Here is a 5,508-nt window from a genome sequence, read left to right as displayed (position 1 = left end):
ATTTTGAAAAGACTTGATGTGCTGTTTACCGCAAAGAAAGTGGACTCTCCATGTCTTGAAGGTACCTATCAAAATGTGTGAGAACAATGGTTACACATCGAAATGTGCTAAGTCCAGCCAGCAGGTCTGTAGGGCACATACCGTCACATGGTCAGATGTGTTTGGGTCACACGCCCAGGTGGTCCTTGCAGCTCAGATCAGGGAGCTGAACTGCTCGGGCCTGAAACGTGGCTGGCCCGTTACTGGCTGTATGACCCTGAGTCAGCACCTTCTCTCTCTGTGCAATGGGTAATACTCACGTAGGCTTTTGCTGAGGGTCAAAGGATTTAATGTGACACACACACATTGAAGATATTGTTATTTAGATGTGAGGAAAGAGGTGGGGAGTGAGGAGGAGGGGGACAGAGAGAGGGACAACAAAGGATTACCCGTCCCCACATGCCAGTAGTGCTGAGGTGGAGAAACCCTGTTCTAGAATTTTCTCCAGCGAGATAAATAATGGGAGGGCAGAAAGGAGGAAGTTAAACTCGTCAGGAACCTTCCGTGTGCCAGGCCGTGTGTGTGGCACTGATACGGTGGAGGCCGCTGGTCTCGGCAGCTGCGGAAAGCTAAGTGACTCGGCACGGACATTGCGAGTCACAGGAGGGGCAGCCCGATCTGACCCCAAGCCCACGCCTCTCCCTTGGTGCCGTGTGGCAGGGCAAGTTTCCTAGACTGCCCTTGAAGATCTGCCACCATAGGATGGGCGAGCCAGCCCAAGGTCCCCGCAGTCCAGCCGCTTGGCGGGACTGTGGCCCCAGCACCCAGGTTTGCCATCACGGCAGACAGAGCATCTCGCAGCACATGGCTTCTGGGGGAGAGGTTCTCACGCAGAGCCACAGGGGGCGGCCCCGGTCCTCGCTCTGATCCTGGCCGTGCTGCGTGGGGCCGGCTACTTACTGAGCCCCATTTCCCCACCTGGGCCCTGGGAGTGCCGATCCAACGGGGCGACGCACGTGAGAGCGGCCGCTGGCGCTGCCGTGTAGTCATCACCACTCTCGTCACTGCTGGGCAGCTGTCTGAGGACATCTGCGGCACCTTCCCGCAGCCGGTTATCCGCACGCAGCCCCAGCGACCTCTTGAAACGGGAAGCAGAGTGGGTCGGCTCTCTGATGAAAACCCTCCCGCGGTCTCCCGCGGCACTGAGCCCAACGGCCAAACCGGCGTGGCTTTGGGGGCTGGTGCCTTCAGCTCTGCCTTCAGCTCCCCTCTGCCCGCGGGTCCCCTGCGGCCCCTCTCCCCCTCGCTTTTCCTGCGTCTGCGGTGACACGTAGCCCCCGGCACGTGGTCACTGAGCTCGGCAAACACGGCCAGTCTGAGTGGAGATGCCCTCTAACTACACGCCGATTCCAGAGCTGTCATGAAAAAGCAATTTTAAATACCCATGAACGTGTCCTATGCAACGACCACATGTGGAAATGATACTGTTTTGGATCTATAAGGCTGAATATATTATTAATAGTAATTTTGCCTGTTTCTTTTGCACTTTTTTAAATGTGGCTGCTAGAAAATCTAAAATTCTGTGTATGGCTTGAATTATATTTCTACTGGGCAGCACTGTTCTAGAATGTTCCAGGAGGGCTCTTGCCTGTCATTCCCTCCACATGGGGGCTGTCCCGTAGACACCTGCGTGGCTCAGGTCCTGATTCGTGGAGATCTTTCTTCAAATCTCACCTGCCCAGAGAGGCCTCTCCCTACACCCTAAAGGGCACCTCTACCGTTCTGTTCTGTTACTCTTTGCTTCCTTATCTTGCTTCCCTCTGCCCCGTGGGACCTACAGGCCCTGGCTTGGTATTTCTGTGTATTTTTTGGCCCTGCCTCATGCCCCGTCTAGAAGCACAGGCTCCGCGGGGGCTGTTCTAGATGCTTATTCCAACATCTGGGACACCGATGGGCCCAGATAGGCCCTTACAGATGCCAGACACACAGAAATGAATACGACGGATAAAAATCATTAACAAAAGAAAAAGGGCCAAAGCATTTTGTCCCTTCCCTGTCCCTGGTCGTGGTGGGAGCTGGGAGGCCTCTTATTCCAGGACCTTCACTTTTAATCAGTTATGGGCTGAACCGTGTCCCCCACCCCCATCACCAAACTCCTATGTCGAAGGTCTAACTCCTGGCACTTCAAAATGTGACTGTATTTGGAGACCGGATCTTTAGAGAGGTGAGTAAGGTGATAAGGCCACATGGGTTGGCCCTAATGCAATATGCCTGGTGTCCGTGTAAGACGGGAGGTGAGGACACAGACACGCCATGGGTTGGCCCTAATGCAATATGCCTGGTGTCCTTGTAAGACAGGGAGATGAGGACACAGACACACAGACACACTCAGAAGGTGGGACGGCCATGTGGGGACACAGGAGAAGATGGCTGTCTATGCCAAAGAGAGGGCCTCAGAGGAACCAGCCCTGCCCACGCCTTGATCTTGGACTTCCAGCCCCCAGAATTATGAGAACACAATGCCTGTTGTTCACGCTCCCCGCCCCCCACCGCCCCCCAGACTGTGGTACTTTGCTATGGCGGCCCAAGGACACTACTGAGGACACGAGGCAGGGTCTGACCTGGCCCTGCCTACCTCTAAGCCCCCTCTGCTAACACCCACAGCTTCCCATGACACCACAAGCCACACGGACTACTCACCCACCTCCCAAACACAGCCGACCACCTCACGCGCTTTAGCCTCAGGAAAGGCCGTCATTGCCTGGAATGCCTCCCCACCCAAACATGTCCACATCTGAGCCCCCAGCACCTGCGCATATGTGACCTTAAGGGACGAAAGAGACTGTGCAGACGTGATTAAGTTAAGGATCTTGAGCTAGGGAGACTGTTCTGGGTTATCCTGTCCAGTGCAGGCGGGCCTGGTGTCGTCACGGGGTCATCGTAAAGGGAGGCAGGAGTCAGAGACGACAGAAGATGCTAGGTGTGGTTTTGAGGCCCGAGGAAGGGGCCATAAGCTGAGGACGGTGGGCGGCCTCTAAGTGGGAGAGGGAAGTGATGCCCCTGGGGCCAGAAGGAAGCGGCCCTGCCCACACCGGGCCGTAGCCCATCAGGGGAGCGGGAGAGGACATGGTGGTCTGTGACAGGAGCTGCAAGGAACTAACAGCCCCGCCCACCCCCAAGAACCACTTCCCCTTAAGTCCTCAAGGTGCAGACTGCAGGTGCGGCTTTCCATGTCCCCGGCCTCTCCAGCGGAGGTGACCGCTCCTTGTCTCACTGCCTGGGGAATAGGGTGTTGAAACAGAAGCTGCATTCGGCCCCAGAGCCCAGAAACCACAGAGGCGGAAACTCCGGGTTGCCACCTGCCCTGTGCTAGGAATGGGCGAGAAAGGAGGGGCGCGGGGAGGACTCATGGGGAGGAGGGAGGAGCTGTTGCCCAGGCGTGAGCCCACACAGGGGCGGGGTGCCCCACCAGCTCTGGAGGACGTGGATATCGCCGTATAGGGCAAAAGGTGTGCTCAAGTCCAGGATCTTGAGAGGAGGCGCTTATTCTCGATTATCGGCACGGGTCCTGACCACTGTCACGTGCGTCCTTGTGAAAAAGAAGCAGAGGGACCGTGGGGACAGACGCGTAGAGGAGAAGGCACCGTGAGCATCAAGAACCGACGTCACCGGGCCCATGCGGCTTATTCACAGCCCACACTCTAAGCCTCTCCACTCCCGTTTCTCATCGACCGACACGCCGGGGTGTCTTATTTCCCAAGCAAGACTGCAGAGAAGCAGCAGCAAAGCTTGAAAATGCGTGGCATTGAGACAGAAGAAATCACTGCTCAAACAGTCTTGCTGATAACAGGCAGGGAGGAAGGTGACCTAATATAATATAGGCCAAGCAGCTGCCATCTGCACCTATCCCGCACACACGGTTTCATGTGGTCCTCACGGCCGCTGTGCAGACCGAGTGTTATCATCCCCATTTTTCGTAACAGGACACGGAGGCCCAGCGACGACAGTACGATTGGCTTCTTCGCTTCAAGAAGGGAGGAATCCAGAGGGAGGAAGGTAACCCAAAGTCCAGAAGTACTGCCACCGTCCTTGGCATTCCAGAAGATTCAGGAAGCTTCAAGAACACTATGGCTTCCCTGCACCAGGTCTGACCCAAGGATTTGGTCGAAACCATGGCCTCCCTGCCCGCCTGTGCTTCTTACCTCCATTTCCTTCTTCCCCAACCGTTCAGGGACCTCCCCTGTGTCCTGTGGGCGACGGAGACACAGGGACCATGAACGTGGTCTCCATCCTCAAGGGTGGCATGCCACAGGGAGCAGGGCTGGCGGTGCAGGGGCCATCGTCACTGCCCCGGCCAGTGGATGATGGCTTGGCAACGAGGAGGTCCCTCTCGCAGGTAAGAGACTGAATGTTCTCACAAAGGTCTGGTTTTCATGCGAAGGACAAACTGCTCAGGAGGAAGGCAGTTGCATTAAACAAGTAATTTTAAGTGACAGGTCTAATTTCAGAGAAGGGAATTTGAAAGCTATTGTGAGAAGGAGGAAAAAAGCAATCCGACACAGAAAAGGAACTTTAAAATAACTAAATGCCGTTAAATAAAACTCTCGCTTGATTTCTGTAGTAGGCAAAGATCATTCATCAGCTCTTCAGCCAAAATGTACTGAACAATATCTAATGTTTGTTTAATACCGCGGTTCTCAACTGGGGCCAATTTGGACCCCAGAGGCCGTGTGGCAGTGTCTGGAGACATTTTTGATCATCACAGCTTGTGGGGCAGGCTGCTGTCATCGAGTGAGTGGAGGCCATGGATGCTGCAAAACGCCCTGCAGCACGGGGCAGCCCCCATGACAATGAACTTTCCAGCACCAGATGTGCATAGAGCTGAGGCTGAGGCACGCTGGCTGAGTACAAGGGACCTGGGTCTTAGAGACGGGCTGGCCAGACCTGGGCAGTGCTCTGGGGCAGGGCACTGGGCTCCAGGACGTGTGAGCCGGACAGCACAGCAAGTCCTTGGCGCCCGTAAGCCTCAGTTTCTTCATCTAGAAATTGGGGACGGCACCACCTTCGCTGCAGGACGTTGGGGACTGGAATAAAGTGATAAAGGTGGCGATGCTAGCAGTATTTACCACGGTCTTCAACTACAGACCATGTCCCCCCGAAAAGAATTTCTGGTAAAATTAAGGGAATGAAGCAAATTCTGAAGGGCGCTGAAAGGTTTTCGTCTGTGGGTGACGACTCTTGTCCTTGGTCTCGTGAATGATCTGGATTAAAAGGCAGCAGGGGCAGGAAGAGACAGCCGGGCTGTGATTTGTGCCTAACCATTGTTTGTCCCTTTGCGAAACAGAAGAAGTAAGGCTTGTCCCATTAGGTGCTCAGGGGTGACCTGGGGATGCCAGGCAATGACACACACGGGGATGATCTGAAGGAGCTTTGGGGACCTTCCTTGCTTGGGGCTTACGCACCGAGATCTTGTGGCCGGATGGATGGTGCTCAAAATCCCTTTCTACCATTCCTGGCTGTGTGACTTAG

Source organism: Pteropus alecto, unplaced genomic scaffold (genome assembly GCF_000325575.1).
Source record: "Pteropus alecto unplaced genomic scaffold, ASM32557v1 scaffold5, whole genome shotgun sequence".
Classification (NCBI taxonomy): domain Eukaryota; kingdom Metazoa; phylum Chordata; class Mammalia; order Chiroptera; family Pteropodidae; genus Pteropus; species Pteropus alecto.
The sequence above is the reverse complement of the archived record's forward strand: the minus strand, read 5'-3'. Positions refer to the sequence as shown.